Source organism: Mercurialis annua, linkage group LG1-X (genome assembly GCF_937616625.2).
Source record: "Mercurialis annua linkage group LG1-X, ddMerAnnu1.2, whole genome shotgun sequence".
Taxonomy (NCBI): domain Eukaryota; kingdom Viridiplantae; phylum Streptophyta; class Magnoliopsida; order Malpighiales; family Euphorbiaceae; genus Mercurialis; species Mercurialis annua.
Genome location: NC_065570.1, coordinates 19,062,337 through 19,072,198, shown reverse-complemented (window position 1 = coordinate 19,072,198; position 9,862 = coordinate 19,062,337). Strand labels below are relative to the sequence as shown.

At 33.5% G+C, this 9,862-nt stretch overlaps 1 pseudogene; it reads right to left on the bottom strand.

Annotated features, from left to right (window-relative positions):
• Positions 1-332: 332 nt before the first annotated feature.
• Positions 333-7,041, bottom strand: LOC126666589 (uncharacterized; annotated as a pseudogene).
• Between the last annotated feature and the right edge of the window lie 2,821 nt (positions 7,042-9,862).

The following is a 9,862-nucleotide window of genomic DNA, read 5'->3' as shown; positions in this document are numbered from 1 at the left end:
AAGTGAATCTAAAACTCTATGAAGGAAGATAGAGATGAAAGGAAAATTGAAGTAATTACATGAAGACAAAAAAGCAAAAACAGGAGATTTAGGAGCATTAGGATCATTTGTATTATTTGAAATCAAGTTCTTCTTAGCTGGCTTTGCCTCTGCTTTGCATGCCTTCAAGATCCTTCAAAATCAGCAAAAAATTGAGAAATTAATAAGCAAAATCTAATGATATCAGTTACAGATCTAAACGAGTTTTAAAAAGATAATCGTAATTGAATCTCTTAAAGAAGCATATATTAAGTTATAATAATGAGAAACAGATCTAAACGATGACTGCTGAGTTGTTTCCTGCGCCATTGGATGACTGCTGAACAGAGTCATCTAATTCAGAAACTGCTGATGAAATATTAGATTCTGAAGAACCCTTTACTTCATTCCTAAGTCACTCTAGCCTTGACTTGCAAACCGATATAGGTTTCTGGCAATATGTTATTGCTTCCTAAGGTTTTGAGCCGACCTCCAAACACAAACATATACGGAAATTTCCAAAATATAGTTAAGGTTATGATGGAAATAGTTCATTAAAATAGGTAACACTTATCATCTTATCAGTAGTATTTAAACCTTAAAAAGATACAGTTCAACAAGATGTCTACTGTCTGGTTCAACAAGTCGTTCTAGAATGAGAAGTGCTTTCTGGTAATCACTGAGAGATGTTTCAATGTCCTCTACAGACAGCAAAATAGTAAAAAATAAGCAGAAAATAGGCCTCTAGAAAACAACTGCATCTCTCAGCAAGTTTTAGTAAGTTAAATTAAGGTATTAATTTTAGAAAGTCGACCTGAGATATACCTCTTTCCAAAGCAACTTCAGCTAATGCTGAGAGTACATCCACTTTATCCATTGCAACATCAAGCATTTTCCATGCCAAGTAAAGGTCAGATTCATCACCGCCATCTTCATCCGGTTCAGCCAAGTCTTACCATCACTATCCTCGCCATCTACCTCCTGATCTTTCCCTCTAGAAGCTACAATAGAATGACGAAGAACATAAAATAGTAAACATTGTTACACTCTCATGCATGATGCTACGCCTATTCCACCATCTTAATCATGAATATTGAATTACTTCAATAAATAATCATTATACATAAAAAATATACAAACCATCATCCGCCGCTCCATCTCTGTGATTCAGATCCGGCTTCCCGTCCTCTTTAATAGTACTAGAAACAGCAGAAGCAGTCATAGATTCCGCTTTCAAAGAACTGGTAACAGACCCATTTTTATCAAATTCTTGTTTCGATTCACTCTTCTTTTTTGGGATTGTTCCTAAGAGAACAGCTTCTTCTTGAGCTTTATACAACAAAGCAGCCCATATTGGTAGTAAGCAATCAAACATTCAACTGCAAGCTCACTATAGTGTGTAACCCTAACATTATAACACTTAGTAAATTCATTTCACAGAAAAAAAAAACAAAGTTATAATTTTTATTACTAAAACTATAATCCTAACCTGATTTCAAGAGCACGGCTGAAGCACTCAACAGCTTCACCGTAATCATTTTCATTCAAAGCTTTTGGCTCCTTTCTTGATTTACTCAACCGCCTCCGCTAATGAATTGTTGGAGCTGATAGCCATAGTTTGTTCTCCGGCGTTTTTGTTAGTGTTATTGCAAGTGGACTCAGTGTCGGCTTCCGTGTTGGATTTGATTGTGGCTTCAATTGATGTCTGTGTTGTGACGATGACGGTGAAGACGGTTATGATTTGCTATACCACTGATGTCTCTATTGATTCAGTTACCACAATAGTGGCTTCTTCTTCTGCCATTGATTTTGATTCAATTTAAGAATCTGGATATTTTTCATTAGGACTGAAGATTAACAGTGAATTGATTGCTTCTCTTCAACTGCTTCAATTAGAGAAATGAGTGAAGATTATTATATCTGGAGACAAAAATATGAGCGATTTGTTTCGAAACGATGTTAGGGATTTGTTGAGTTAAAGCGGCAATGGAGGAGGAGCAGTGTTAGGGATTATTTTCGAGGAGAAGAACTAGGGCTTTTTGATAAAATAATGTAATTTAAGAAATACGGACTGCAATCTCTGTATAATATTAAACCTCCGTCACAAATTCCGTCACAATTTGTGACGGAATTTGTGAAGGGCAGTCACAATTCTATATGTTGTGGCGGTTGTGTCCGTCACAAATATTTGTGACCGACAAAGACGTCACTTCTCCGTCACAAAAATAAGAATTTGTGACGGAATATATACCCGTCACTAAAATCCGTCACAAATCTGTCATATATCCGTCACAAATTAGTGAAGATTTTTCGTCAGAAATTCCGTCGCAACAAATATCAATCCCTCACTAATCCGTCACAAATTAGTGACGAAATTTTCCGTCACAAATTTCTGTCACAAACTCACTGTTTTTTAGTAGTGTTCATTACATTTTAAACGTTTGAATTTGTTTTGTAACGTTTGTCTTAAATCGCTAAAAAGGTGAAACGTTTGGATTTGTTTCATAACGTTTGTAAATATTTGGCTTAAATTGCGAAAATTATGAAACGTTTGGATTTATACAGTCACGTTTGTAAACGCTTGGCTTAAATCGCTAAAAATGTGAAACGTTTTGTTTTGTCTCGTAACTTTTGTAACCGTTTGGCTTATATTGCTAAAAAGGTAAAACGCTTGGATTTGTTTCGTAACGTTTGTAAACGTTTGGTTTAAATCACTAAAAAGGTGAAACGTTTGGATTTGTTTTGTAACGTTTGTAAACGTTTTGCTTAAATCGCTATAAAGGTGAAACGTTTGGATTTGTTTCGTAACGTTTTAAACTTTTGGAATTGTTTTGTAACGTTTTTAAACGTTTGGCTTAAATTTCGGAAAAGGTGAAACTTTTGGATTTGTTTCGTAACATTTATAAACGTTTGGCTTAATTTACTAAAAAGGTGAAACGTTTGGATTTATATCGTAACGTTTGTAAACGTTTGGCTTAAATCGCTAAAAATATGTAACGTTTAGTTTTGTTTGGTAACGTTTGTAAATGTTTGGCTTAAATTGCTAAAAAGGCGAAACGGTTGGATTGGTTTTGTAACGTTTGTAAACGTTTGGCTGAAATCGCTAAAAAGGTGAAACATTTGGATTTGTTTCGTAGTGTTTGTAAACGTTTGGCTTCAATCGCTAAAAAGGTGAAACGTTTGGATTTGTTTCGTAACATTTGTAAAGGTTTAGCTTAAATTGCTAAAAAGGGGAAACGTTTGGATTTGTTTCGTAATGTATATAAACATTTGGCTTAAATTGCTAAAAAGTTGAAATTTTTTGATTTGTTTTGTAACGTTTATAAACGTTTGGCTTAAATCGCTAAAAAGGTGAAACGTTTCGTTTGGTTTCGTAACGTTTGTAAACGTTTGGCTTAAATCGCTAAAAATGTGAAACGTTTGTTTTTGTTCCGTAACGTTTATAAACGTTTGGCTTAAATCGCTAAAAAAGTGTAGCGTTTGGATTTCTTCAGTAACGTTTGTAAACATTTGGCTTGTATTTGTTTCGTAACGTTTGTATGTTTGGCTCAATCGCTAAAAAGGTGAAACGCTTGGATTTGTTTCGCAACGTTTGGAAACGTTTGGCTTAATTTGCTAAAAATGTGAAACGTTTGGATTTATTTCGTAACGTTTTAAACGTTTGGATTTGTTTCGTAATGTTTGGATTTGTTTCGTAACGTGTGTAAACGTTTGGCTTTAATCACTAAAATGGTAAAACATTTGGATTTGTTTCGTAATGTTTGTAAACTTTTGGCATAAATTGCTAAAAAGGGGAAACTTTTGGATTTGTTTCATAACGTTACGTTTGGATTTGTTTTGTAACGTTTGTAAACGTTGGGCTTAAATCACTAAAAAGGTGAAACGTTTGGATTTGTTTCGTAACGTGTTAAACGTTTGGATTAAATTGCTAAAAAGGTGAAACGTTTTAATTTGTTTTATAAAGTCTGTAAACGTTTTTTTTAAATTGCTAAAAAGACGACACGTTTAGATTTGTTTTAAACTTTTGTAAACGTTTGGCTTAAATCGCTAAAAAGGTAGAGTTTGGTTTTGTTTTGTAACTGTCACGACCCATTTTCATGAATCGCGGCCGGCGCTAGGGTATGGGTATGGTCGTACCAAAACCCGTAGCTAGCCTTGCAGAGAAACAACAATTAGTTAAACCTGCAAGAAAACCAATGCTCGGGGGCAACCGAGACTTCAGCCTAATTCTACCAGTTTATAATATTCAACATTTTTTTAAAAGTTCTCAGCCAACTCTGAGTCTTAAACATGGCATAAATACATATTAACCCAAGTTAATATAAAAATGCTAAAACGATACAAATATCAATTGAACTAAATCTGATAATAAGCGTTAGACAAATAAGACTTCTAATTACTACTGCGGTCTAAGAATAAAATAAGTTTAATAAACTTTATAAAATAAATTAAAACCTCCGAGGAAATAAAGAATCGAAGAGCAGCTGACTCGCTCATATCATAACCCTGGAAAAATTAGGAAAACAACGGGGTCAGATATACTTAGATGAGTTCATACCACTATTTACATTTATCTATTGGAAAATCTTTAAAACCGTTTAAAACATTCAATAACAACATTAAGTATAATAGTTGGAACCCTAATCCACAATACTAATTACAACCATAATCCATATAGGCCTAGTCCCGAGAGCTGAGCTACACCGAGTTACCACCGACCACTATTAATCCATAACCAGAGTCCCGAGAGCTGAGCTACACCGACTTACTCTACTGGTTCCGAGAGCTATGCTCACACCGAGTTACCACCACATTTCACATACCTTATCTAGATCAATACCGGTGCACACGTAGTCTTAATGATGCCCATTAGGTAGCATGTTCCAACTAGAAGCCATAATAATAAAACAGTTCAAAATATACATACATTATATATTTATATATTAAAATAACAATTTACTTAATAAAGCGGTAAATAGTAAGTACAAACTCACTGCTTGCTAATCCACGTGAAAACTCCTGGCAAGCAAACTAGACTCGATTTGCCTAAAAAGCACGAACAGTCGACGAGTCTAAACACAAATAAATAATTATTAAAACAACGCTAACTCTATAGAGCACTAGACACCACATAAGAATAGCACAAACAACAAGTCAAGGTAAAACCAATCAGATCAACCACAATATCCAAATAATTTAAAATGCCCAATTAATACAAGTCTATTGAGTTCTCGCTTTAAAAATCCATTTTATAAAATATTATTTAAATAGGTATTAAATAATAATAAATTTCCAAATAGTTGATTAGCCGAGTTACCGATAACTACCAAGCTAATCTCACTTGTCGGGTGACCCAAGTCTAACCCGACTCAAAACGTTTATCAAATATAAACCCGAGTTTATATTTATAAAATAATTTGATAATATAAATATATTTATATCCAATTATAAACCATAGTTTATAATTATAGAAACAACTTGATTAAAACAATAATCAAAAATTAAAACGGAACTCAATAACTTAAAATTCAAGTAACCCAAGTTACTAATCAAAAATTTAACTAAATTAAGTTTAAAAAACATTCAAGGGCTAAACTGTAATTTAGCCAAATTTAATATTCGAAAACAAATATAATTACCCGAGTAACTATAACTTAAGTTGAAAATATTTATCGTTCACAATTCACGTATTTATAAATTAGAGCGAGATTCGAAAGTTATTTAAAACAAAATCAATTGTTAAATAGCTAGAGGGATGTAATTACTTAAACCATAAAATCTTGATGGCCATAATGGCTAATTAGCCATCTATCTCATATCAAATCCAATAACATAAAAGTGACTTAAGGGATTAATTTGTTAAATTCCATAATAATGAATAATCAAGTTGGCCCTTTTTGCCAATCACACAAATTTGAAGGAAAAATACCCGCCAAAGCTCCTTCTTCCCCAACCCAAATCTCATATCATAAACTCCATAAACAGAAACCATAAACCAACTTCCATAATTCAAACTTCTTAATTCTTTAACAATTATAACATTGAACACCTTAAAGGCTTAACAAAATCCTAATCGTTATATCAATAACATAAGTAGGAATAGAGTCACATCAATGGCAACCGAACAATGAATCACAGAGATAGGACATTGAAGCAATGTAACATAGGGACCCAACGGATCCAAAAGTGACTTGCAGCAGCCACACAAATCATTAACACACAACAAGAAAATCATGCCCAGACATAGATTAGGATTCGGCAGAAACCTTATTAAAAACAGAATCAACAATAACACACATAAACGATGAAACGACGACGACTATTGCGGATTAATATACATACCGTTTGACAAAAACAAGGTGTAGAATCGTAGACAATTGAGTCTACAATCTCTAGGATAAAACGGTTCTGATTTCGATCTAGCAAGGAACAAGAACGATCCGATATACAAAGACATCGATTTAGAACTCAAAACAGAAAATTAAACGAAACGATGAGATGTCGGCGAACATAACGAAAAAGATAACGTACCGAAACCAATTCTGAAAGTTAGAGGATGAAGAGGACCGAGTCTACTACAACTGAGACAAAACGGTTATCCAAACGATGCTAAAACGAATGAGAACGAGCTTAGGAACGATAAAGTCGATTTAGACACAAACTGAGAAACAATGTAAAAGAGATGAATTCTTACCGAGATTATGAAAGGGTTTTGAGGGATTTGCTGAGTATGATTTCAGTGAAATAGGAAGTAGATGTCGGCTAGGGTTTTGGTAATATCGCCTGATGAACAAAGATAGACTAACAACGTGATTAAATAGGGCTGGGTATTAATCGAAATTAACGCTTCAGCGTTATTATAGGGAGAAAAGAGCAGAGGAAAGATCGTGCCTCATAGGAGCACAATCGTGCCTTCAGCACACATCAAAGGGTCTCGTTCGAGACCCTTGATCTCGAACGAGACCTTAAGAAATTATCAGGGTCTCGTTCGAGACCCTTGTGGTCTCGAACGAGACCAGTCATATTTCAAGGGTCTCGTTCGAGACCCTTGAGAAAAGGCACATCATAATTTATTTTTATTTTTATGAAATGGATGAACAACCATAATCAACTCAACCACGAACCAACACGAATCAAACCACTAGACTTCGAATTTACCTCAAATCACAACCAGAAAACTTGTCGGAAAATACCAAAAAATATACGGGGTATTACAATAACGTTTGTAAATGTTTTGCTTAAATCTCTAAAAAGGTGAAACATTTGGATTTGTTTTGTAACGTTTGGTTTAAATCGCAAAAAATGTGAAACGTTTGGTTTTGTTTCTTAACGTTTGTAAATGTTTTCCTTAAATCGCTAAAAAGGTGAAACGTTTGGATTTGATTTGTAACGTTTGCAAACATTTGGCTTAAATCGCTAAAAACGTGAGACGTTTGGTTTTGTTTCGTAACGTTTATAAACATTCGGCTTAAATCGCTAAAAAATGTGAGACGTTTGGTTTTGCTCCGTAACGTTTGTAAACGTTCGGCTGAAATCGCTAAAAAAGGGAAACATTTGGTTTTGTTCCGTAACATTTGTAAACGTTCGGCTCAGATCGCTAAAAATGTGAAACGTTTGTTTTTGTTCCGTAACATTTGTAAACTTTTGGCTTAAATCGCTAAAAAGGTGACACATTTGGGTTTTTTTCATAACCTTTGTAAACGTTTGCCTTAAATCGCTAAAAAGGTGAAATGTTTGGATTTTTTTTGTAACGTTTGTAAACGTTTGGCTTAAATTGCTAAAAAGGTGAAACAATTTGATTTTTTTCGTAATGTTTATAAACGTTTGACTTACAACGCTAAAAAAGTGAAACATTTGGATTTGTTTCGTAACGTTTGAAACGTTTGGTTTTGTTTCGTAACGTTTGTAAACGTTTGGCTTTAATCGCTAAAATAGTGAAACGTTTGGATTGGTTACGTAACGTTTGTGAACGTTTAGCCTAAATCTCTAAAAAGGTAAAATGTTTGGATTTGTTTCATATCGTTAGTAAACGTTTGGCTTCAATCACTAAAAATGTGAAACGTTTGGATTTGTTTCGTAACGTTTGGTTTTGTTTCGTAACATTTATAAATGTTTGGCTTAAATTGCAAAAAATGTGAAACATTTGGATTTCTTTCGTAACGTTTAAAACGTTTGGCTTAAATCACTAAAAAGGTGAAACGTTTGGATTTGTTTCGTAAAGTTTGTAAACGTTTGGTTTTCTTTCGTAACGTTTGTAAACGTTTGGCTGAAATCGCTAAAATTGGTAAGCGTTTGGATTTGTTTCGTAACGTTTGTAAACGTTTGCATAAATCGCTAATAATGTGAAACGTTTGGATTTGTTACGTAACATTTCTAAACGTTTGGCTTAAACCGCTAAAAAGGCAAAACGTTCGGATTTGTTTCGAAAGGTTTGTAAACGTTTCGCATAAATTGCTAAAAAGCTCAAATGCTTGGATTTGTTCCGTAATGTTTGTAAGCGTTTGGCTTAAATCGCTAAAAATGGAAAACGTTTAGATTTGTTTCTTAACGTTTTAAAAGTTTGGGTTTGTTTGTAAACGTTACAAAACAAATCCAAGCGTTTCACCTTTTTAGCAATTTAAGCCAATCGTTTACGAACGTTCTGAAGCAAAATTACGAAGCCAATCCAAATGTTTCACCTTTTTTAGCAATTTAATCCAAACGTTTACAAACGTTACGAAACAAATCCAATATTTCACCTTTTTAGCGATTTAAATCAAACTTTTTACAAACATTACGAAACAAAACCAATCGTTTAAAACGTTACGAAACAAACGTTATGAAATAAATCCAAACGTTTACAAACGTTAAGGAACAAAAACAAACGTTTCACCTTTTTAGCGATTTAAGCCAAACGTTACGAAACAAATCCAAACTTTTCACCATTTTAGCGATTTAAGGCAAACGTTTACAAACGTTAGGAAACAAATCCAAGCGTTTCACCTTTTTAGCAATTTAAGCCGAACGTTTACAAACATTATGAAACAAATCCAAACGTTTAAAACGTTATAAACAAATACAAACGTTAGTGATTTAAGCCAAACATTTACAAACATTACGGAACAAAGCCAAATGTTTCACATTTCTAGCGATTTAAGCCAAACGTTTACAAACGTTACGAAACAAATCCAAACGTTTCACATTTTAGCGATTTAAGCCAAACGTTTAAAAACGTTACGAAACAAAACCAAAACGTTTATAGTTTTAGCTATTAAAGCCAAACATTTACAAACGTTACGAAACAAAACCAAACGTTTCACCTTTTTAGCGATTTAAGCCAAATGTTTACAAACGTTACGAAACAAATCCAAACATTTCACCTTTTTAGCGATTTAAGCCAAACGTTTACAAACATTACGGAATAAAACAAAACGTTTCACATTTTTAGAGATTTAAGCCAAATGTTTACAAACTTTACGAAAAAAATCCAAACGTTTACCCTTTTTTGCGATTTAAGCCAAACGTTTACAAACGTTACGAAACAAAACCAAACGTTTCACCTTTTTAGCAATTTAACCCGAACATTTACAAACGTTACGAAACAAAACCAAACGTTTACAAACTTTACGAAACAAATCCATACGTTTCACCTTTTTAGCGATTTTAGCCAAACGTTTAAAACGTTACGAAACAAATCCAAAGGTATCAAATTTTTAGCAATTTAAGCCAAACATTTACAAATGTACGAAACAAATCCAAATATTTCCTCTTTTTAGCAATATAAGCCAAATGTCTACAAACGTTACGAAACAAATCGAAATGTTTCAACTATTTAGCCATTTAAGCCAAACCTTTACAAAGGTTA